The sequence below is a fragment of the Arachis hypogaea genome, chromosome 12 (genome assembly GCF_003086295.3).
Source record: "Arachis hypogaea cultivar Tifrunner chromosome 12, arahy.Tifrunner.gnm2.J5K5, whole genome shotgun sequence".
Taxonomy (NCBI): Eukaryota; Viridiplantae; Streptophyta; class Magnoliopsida; order Fabales; family Fabaceae; genus Arachis; species Arachis hypogaea.
In genome coordinates, this window is record NC_092047.1 from 41600850 (window position 1) to 41609726 (window position 8877).

The following is an 8877-nucleotide window of genomic DNA, read 5'->3' on the forward strand; positions in this document are numbered from 1 at the left end:
TCTTCACCCCTATTCCTTTTCTTTTTCTACTAACAATAAAGAACCTCTTTACTGTGACATAGAGGATTCCTCTTCTTTTCTTGTTCTCTTCTCTTTCTTATGAGCAGGAACAAGGAAAAAGGCATTCTTGTTGAAGCTGATCCAGAACCTGAAAGGACTCTGAAAAGGAAACTAAGAGAAGCTAAATTACAACAATCCAGAGACAACCTTATTGAAAATTTTGAACAAGTAAAGGAGATGGCAGCCGAACCCAACAACAATAATGCAAGGAGGATGCTTGGTGACTTTACTGCACCAAGTTCCAATTTACATGGAAGAAGCATCTCCATTCCTGCCATTGGAGCAAACAACTTTGAGCTGAAACCTCAATTAGTTTCTCTGATGCAGCAGAACTGCAAGTTTCATAGACTTCCATCTGAAGATCCTTTTCAGTTCTTAACTGAATTCTTGCAGATCTGTGATACTGTTAAGACTAATGGAGTAGATCCTGAAGTCTACAGGCTCATGCTTTTCCCTTTTGCTGTAAGAGACAGAGCTAGAGTGTGGTTGGACTCTCAACCCAAAGGCAGCCTAAACTCTTGGGATAAGCTGGTCACGGCTTTCTTAGCCATGTTCTTTCCTCCTCAAAAGCTGAGCAAGCTTAGAGTGGATGTTCAAACCTTCAGACAGAAAGAAGGTGAATCCCTCTATGAAGCTTGGGAAAGATACAAGCAGCTGACCAAAAAGTGTCCTTCTGACATGCTTTCAGAATGGACCATCCTGGATATATTATATGATGGTTTATCTGAGCTATCAAAGATGTCATTGGATACCTCTGTAGGTGGATCCATTCACTTAAAGAAAACGCCTACAGAAGCTCAAGAACTCATTGACATGGTTGCTAATAACCAGTTCATGCACACTTCTGAGAGGAATCCTGTGAGTAATGGGATGCCTATGAAGAAGGGAGTTCTTGAAATTGATACTCTGAATGCCATATTGGCTCAGAATAAAATATTGACTCAGCAAGTCAATATGATTTCTCAGAGTCTGAATGGAATGCAAGCTGCATCCAACAATACTCAAGAGGCATCTTCTGAAGAAGAAGCTTATGATCCTGAGAACCCTGCAATAGCAGAGGTGAATTACTTAGGCGAACCTTATGGAAACACCTATAATCCATCATGGAGAAATCATCCAAATCTCTCATGGAAGGATCAACAAAAGCCTCAACAAGGCTTTAATAATGGTGGAAGATACAGGTTTAGCAATAGCAAGCCTTTTCCATCATCTACTCAGCAACAGACAGAGAACTCTAAACAGAATACCTCTAAATTAGCAAACTTAGTCTCTGATCTATCTAAGGCCACTATAAGTTTCATGAATGAAACAAGGTCTTCCATTAGAAATTTGGAGGCACAAGTGGGCCAGCTGAGTAAAAGGATCATTGAAATCCCTCCTAGTACTCTCCCAAGCAATACAGAAGAGAATCCAAAAGGAGAATGCAAGGCCATTGAATTAATTACCATGGCCGAACCTGTAAGGGTGGGAGAGGACGTGAATCCCAGTGAGGAAGACCTCTTGGGACGCCCAGTGATCAATAAGGAGCTTCCCTCTGAGGAACCAAAAGAATCTGAGGCTCAACTAGAGACCATAGAGATTCCATTAAACCTCCTTATGCCATTCATGAGCTCTGATGAGTATTCCTCTTCTGAAGAGAATGAGGATGTTACTAAAGAGCAAGTCACCAAGTACCTTGGTGCAATCATGAAGCTGAATGCCAAATTATTTGGTATTGAGACTTGGGAAGATGAACCTCCCTTGTTCACCAATGAACTAAGTGATCTGGATCAACTGACATTGCCTCAAAAGAAACAGGATCCTGGAAAGTTCTTAATACCTTGTACCATAGGCACCATGATCTTTAAGGCTCTGTGTGACCTTGGTTCAGAAATAAATCTCATGCCCCTCTCTGTAATAGAGAAACTGGGAATCTTTGGGGTGCAAGCTGCTAAAATCTCATTAGAGATGGCAGACAATTCAAGAAAACAGGCTTATGGACAAGTAGAGGACGTGTTAGTAATGGTTGAAGGCCTTTACATCCCTACTGATTTCATAGTCCTAGACACTGGGAAGGATGAGGATGAATTCATCATCCTTGGAAGACCCTTCCTAGCCACAGCAAGAGCTGTGATTGATGTGGACAGAGGAGAATTGATCCTTCAATTAAATGAGGACAACCTTGTGTTTAAAACTCAAGGATCTCTCTCTATACCCATGGAGAGGAAGCACAATAAGCTTCTCTCAAAGCAGAGTCAAACAAAGCCTCCACAGTCAAACTCTAAGTTTGGTGTTGGGAGGCCACAACCAAACTCTAAGTTTGGTGTCAAACCCCCATATCCAAACTCTAAGTTTGGTGTTGGGAGGTCTCAACAAAGCTCTGCACATCTGTGAAGCCCCATGAGAGCCCATTGTCAAGCTATTGACATTAAAGAAGCGCTTGTTGGGAGGCAACCCAATGTTTATTTATCTAATTTTCATTGTTTTTCATGTTTTATTAGGTTCATGATCATGTGGAGTCACAAAATAAATATAAAAAATTGAAAACAGAATAAAAAATAACCGAAGAAAAATCACACCCTGGAGGAAGACCTTACTGGCGTTTAAACGCCAGTAATAAGCATGTTTTGGGCGTTCAACGCCAGAACAGAGCATGGTTCTGGCGCTGAACGCCAGAAATGGGCAGCATCTAGGCGTTTGAATGCCAGAAATGCACCCTGGAGAAGAGCTGGCACTGAACGCCCAGAACAAGCATGGTTCTGGCGTTCAACGCCAGAAATGGGCAACAAATGGGCGTTCAACGCCCAAAACAAGCACCAATCTGGCGCTGAACGCCCAGAGTTGTGTGCAGGGGCATTTTGCATGCCTAATTTGGTGCAAGGTTGTAAATCCTTGAACACCTCAGGATCTGTGGACCTCACAGGATCACCTCAGGATCTGTGAACCCCATAGGATCCCCACCTACCTCCACTCACTTCTTTTCACCCCTCTTTCACACAATCCCATAAACACTCTTCCCCAAAACTCTTCACCAATCACCTCAATCTCTCTTCCCTATCACCACTTCACCACTCACATCCATCCACTCTTCCCCATAAACCTCCCCTATATATAGCCCTCCATTACTCCTCATTTTCACACAACACAACCCTCTCTTCCCTTTCTTGGCCGAAACACAACCCCTTCTCCCTCTCCTCTATTTCTTCTTCTTCTTCATCTATTCTTTTTTTTTTGGTCGAGGGCGAGCAAAATTCTAAGTTTGGTGTGGTAAAAGCATAAGCTTTTTGTTTTTCCATTACCATTGAATGGCACCTAAGACCGGAGAATCCTCTAGAAAAGGGAAAGGGAAGACAAAAGCTTCCACCTCTGAGTCATGGGAGATGGAAAGATTCATCTCCAAAGCTCATCAAGACCACTTCTATGATGTTGTGGCCAAGAAGAAGGTGATCCCTGAGGTCCCTTTCAAGCTCAAGAAGAATGAGTATCCAGAGATCCGACATGAAATCTATAGAAGAGGTTGGGAAGTCCTAACAAACCCCATCCAACAAGTCGGCATCCTAATGGTTCAAGAGTTCTATGCCAATGCATGGATCACTAGGAACCATGATCAAAGTAAGAACCCGAATCCAAAAAATTATGTTACAATGCTTCGGGGGAAATACTTAGATTTTAGCCCGGAGAATGTGAGGTTGGCGTTTAACTTGCCTATGATGCAAGGAGATGAGCGCCCCTACACTAGAAGGGTCAACTTTAATCAAAGGTTGGACCAAGTCCTCATGGACATATGTGTGGAAGGAGCTCAATGGAAGATTGACTCCAAAGGCAAGCCGGTTCAACTAAGAAGACTGGACCTCAAACCTATGGCTAGAGGATGGTTGGAGTTCATCCAACGCTCCATCATCCCCACTAGCAACTGATCTGAAGTTACTGTGGATCGGGCTATCATGATTCATAGCATCATGATTGGAGAGGAAGTAGAAGTTCATGAAGTCATCTCCCTTGAACTCTACAAAATAGCCGAAAAGTCCTCCCCCATGGCAAGGCTAGCTTTTCCTCATCTTATTTGCCATCTATGTTACTCAGCTGGAGCTTTCATAGAAGGAGACATTCCCATTAAGGAAGAGAAGCCCATCACTAAGAAAAGGATGGAGCAAGCAAGAGAGCCCATTCATGGAGCTCAATAGGCGCAGGAAGCTCATCACCATGAGATCCCGGAGATGCCTCAAATGCATTTTCCTCCACAAAACTATTGGGAGCAAATCAACACCTCCCTAGGAGAATTAAGTTCCAACATGGGACAACTAAGGGTGGAACATCAAGAGCACTCCATTTTCCTTCATGAAATAAGAGAAGACCAAAAAGCAATGAGGGAGGAGCAACAAAGGCAAGGAAGAGACATAGAAGAGCTCAAGGACATCATTGGTTCCTCAAGAAGGAAACGCCACCATCACTAAGGTGGACTCATTCCTTGTTCTTACATTCTCTATTTTACGTTTTCTATGTTAAGTGCTTATCTATGTTTGTGTCTTCATTACATGATCATTAGTAGTTAGTAACTATGTCTTAAAGTTATGAATGTCCTATGAATCCATCACCTCTCTTAAATGAAAAATATTTTAATTCAAAAGAACAAGAAGTACATGAGTTTCAAATTTATCCTTGAACTTAGTTTAATTATATTGATGTGGTGACAATGCTTCTTGTTTTCTGAATGAATGCTTGAACAGTGCATATGTCTTTTGAAGTTGTTGTTTAAGAATGTTAAATATGTTGGCTCTTGAAAGAATGATGACAAGGAGACATGTTATTTGATAATCTGAAAAATCATAAAAATGATTCTTGAAGCAAGAAAAAGCAGCAAAGAACAAAGCTTGTAGAAAAAAAAAAACAAAATAGGCGAAAAAAAATAGAAAGAAAAAGAAAAAAGCAAGCAGAAAAAGCCAAAAGCTCTTAAAACCAAGAGGCAAGAGCAAAAAGCCAATAACCTTTAAAACCAAAAGGCAAGGGCAAATAAAAGCGATCCCAAGGCTTTTAGCATCAGTGGATAGGAGGGCCTAAAGGAATAAAATCCTGGTCTAAGCGGCTAAACCAAGCTGTCCCTAACCATGTGCTTGTGGCGTGAAGGTGTCAAGTGAAAACTTGAGACTGAGCAGTTAAAGTCAAGGTCCAAAGCAAAAAAAAAAAGAGTGTGCTTAAAAACCCTGGACACCTCTAATTGGGGACTTTAGCAAAGCTGAGTCACAATCTGAAAAGGTTCACCCAATTATGTGTCTGTGGCATTTATGTATCCGGTGGTAATACTGTAAAACAAAATGCTTAGGGCCACGGCCAAGACTCATAAAATAGCTGTGTTCAAGAATCATCATACTGAACTAGGAGAATCAATAACACTATCTGAACTCTGAGTTCCTATAGATGCCAATCATTCTGAACCTCAATGGATAAAGTGAGATGCCAAAACTATTCAAGAGGCAAAAAGCTACAAGTCCCGCTCATCTGATTGGAGCTATGTTTCATTGATAGTTTGGAATTTATAGTATATTTTCTTCTTTTTATCCTATTTGATTTTCAGTTGCTTGGGGACAAGCAACAATTTAAGTTTGGTGTTGTGATGAGCGGATAATTTATACGCTTTTTGGCATTGTTTTTAGTATGTTTTTAGTAGAATCTAGTTACTTTTAGGGATGTTTTCATTAGTTTTTATGTTAAATTCACATTTCTGGACTTTACTATGAGTTTGTGTGTTTTTCTGTGATTTCAGGTATTTTCTGGCTGAAATTGAGGGACTTGAGCAAAAATCAGATTCAGAGGTTGAAGAAGGACTGCTGATGCTGTTGGATTCTGACCTCCCTGCACTCAAAGTAAATTTTCTGGAGTTACAGAACTCAAAATGGCGCGCTTCTAATTGCGTTGGAAATTAGACATCCAGAGCTTTCTAGCAATGTATAATACTCCATACTTTGAACGATTTTAGATGACGTAAAAGGGCATTGAACGCCAGTTCTATGCTGCTGTCTAGAGTTAAACGCCAGAAACAAGTCACAAACCAGAGTTGAACGCCAGATATACGTTATAACCTGGCGTTCAACTCCAGAAAGAGCCTCTGCATGTGTAACATTCAAGCTCAGCCCAAGCACACACCAAGTGGGCCCCGGAAGTGGATTTATGCATCAATTACTTATTTCTGTAAACCCTAGTAGCTAGTTTATTATAAATAAGACTTTTTACTATTGTATTAGACATCTTGGAACCATCTTTTGATCATTTTTAGATCTCTAGACCTCCATGGGAGGCTGGCCATTCGGCCATGCTTACCTTCTATTCACTTATGTATTTTTAACGGTAGAGTTTCTACACTCCATAGATTAAGGTGTGGAGCTCTACTGTTCCTCAAAGATTAATGCAAAGTACTACTGTTTTTCTATTCAATTCAACTTATTCCGCTTCTAAGATATTCATTCGCACTTCAACCTGAATGTGATGAACGTGACAATCATCATCATTCCCTATGAACGCGTGCCTGACAACCACTTCTGTTCTACCTTAGATTGAATGAGTATCTCTTGGATCTCTTAATCAGGATCTTCGTGGTATAAGCTAGATTGATGGCGGCATTCATGAGAGTCCGGAAAGTCTAAACCTTGTCTGTGGTATTCCGAGTAGGATTCAGGGATTGAATGACTGTGATGAGCTTCAAACTCGCGAGTGCTGGGCGTAGTGACAGACGCAAAAGGAGGGTGAATCCTATTCCAGTATGACCGAGAACCTCAGATGATTAGCCGTGCTGTGACAGAGCATTTGGACCATTTTCACAAGAGGATGGGATGCAGCCATTGACAAGGGTGATGCCTCCAGATGATTAGCCATGCAGTGACAGCGCATCGGACCATTTTTCAGAGAGGATCAAAAGTAGCCATTGACAACGGTGATGTCCTTACATAAAGCCAGCCATAGAAAGGAGTAAGACTGATTGGATGAAGACAGCAGGAAAGTAGAGGTTTAGAGGGACGAAAGCATCTCCATGCATTTATCTGAAATTCTCACCAAGAATTTACATAAGTATTTCTATCCCTATTTTATTATTAATATTCGAAAACTCCATAACCACTCTATATCCGCCTGACTGAGATTTACAAGATGACCATAGCTTGCTTCATACCAACAATCTCCGTGGTATCGACCCTTACTCGCGTAAGGTTTATTACTTGGACGACCCAGTGCACTTGCTGGTTAGTTGTGCGAAGTTGTGATAAAAAGTTGAGATTACAATTGAGCGTACCATGTTGATGGCGCCAGTGTTGATCACAATTTCGTGCACCATGGTGTGTTTTTGTGCTTTTATTTACTTCAAAATTTTTCAAAAATTTGTTCTTGGTGTTCATCTTGATCTTCAAAGTGTTCTTGGTGTTCATCTTGACATTCAAAGTTTTCTTGTTTGTTCTCTTTGTTTTGATCTAAAGTTTCTAAGTTTAGTGTCGTTTTGTTGTTTTTCTCTTTCCTCATTAAAATTTAAAAATCAAAAAAATATCTTTTCCTTATTTTACTCATAATTTTCGAAAATTAGCATTAAAATAGTCAAAGATTTTCAAAATCATATCTTTTCTTTTTAATCAAGTCAAAATTCTAATTTCAAAAATTGATCTTTTCATATCTTTTTCAAAATAATTTTCAATCATATCTTTTGATTGCTAATTTCCAAAATCTTTTTAATCAATTAATTAATTTAGTTTTCAATTTGTTTTTATTTTCTTCTAATTTTCGAAAATTTTATTTTATCTTCCATTTATTTTGTTTTATTTTTTTCGGTTACTTTTAATTAATTAAAAAATTTTTTTTTTAAAAAAAATTCATATCAATTCCCTTTTCTCCATCATGGACATAAGTGGAAGTGAACAGTCCAGAAGGACTCTGGGGTCATATGCCAACCCCATTACAGCTGCATATGGGAGTAGCATCTGTATACCTCCCATCAAAGCAAGCAGTTTTGAGCTAAATCCTCAGCTCATTATCATGGTGCAGCGAAATTGCCAGTATTCTGGTCTTCCACAGGAAGAACCTACTGAGTTTCCGGCACAGTTCTTACAAATTGCTGACACAGTACGTGATAAAGAAGTGGATCCAGATGTCTACAGATTATTACTGTTTCTATTTGCTATAAAAGATCAAGCTAAGAGGTGGTTAAATAACCAACCCATAGCAAGCATAAAAACATGGAGACAGTTATCAGACAAATTCCTGAATCAATTTTACCCTCCAAAAAGGATGACACAGCTAAGGCTAGACATCCAAGGCTTTAAACAAGAGGATCATAAATCCCTTTATAATGCCTGGGAGAGGTATAGAGGGATGCTAAGGAAATGCCCCTCTGAAATATTTTCAGAGTGGGTACAGTTAGACATCTTCTACTATGGGCTTACAGAAAGAGCTCAAATGTCTCTAGACCACTCAGCTAGTGGATCTATACACATGAGAAAGACAATTGAAGAGGCTCAATAACTCATAGATACAGTTGCTAGAAATCAACATCTATACTCAAGCAATGAGCCCTCCAAAGAAAAAGAAGCTATGGTAGCAACTACTGATCATAATTTTCAAGAACAGATTGTTGAACTAAATCAGCAATTATTTCTAATGACAAAACAATTAGCAGAATTCAAGGAGATGCTCCAAGACACTAAAAATGCTAACAAGAATATAGAAGCACAATTAAATCAGACAAGACAGCAGCTATCTAAACAGATAACAGAAGAATGCCAAGCTGTTCAACTAAGGAGCGGGAAGACATTGAATAATTCAGTTCAAAGTAGCAAAAAGTCAAGAAAGGAACAAATGACAGAG

At 39.7% G+C, this 8877-nt stretch overlaps 1 non-coding gene across 1 annotated transcript; it reads right to left on the reverse strand.

Moving 5' to 3' along the window:
• Nucleotides 1-636: 636 nt before the first annotated feature.
• Nucleotides 637-744, reverse strand: LOC112731527 (small nucleolar RNA R71). Its single transcript, XR_003167301.1, has one exon. It is a non-coding gene; the product is annotated as a small nucleolar RNA R71 (small nucleolar RNA).
• Between the last annotated feature and the right edge of the window lie 8133 nt (nucleotides 745-8877).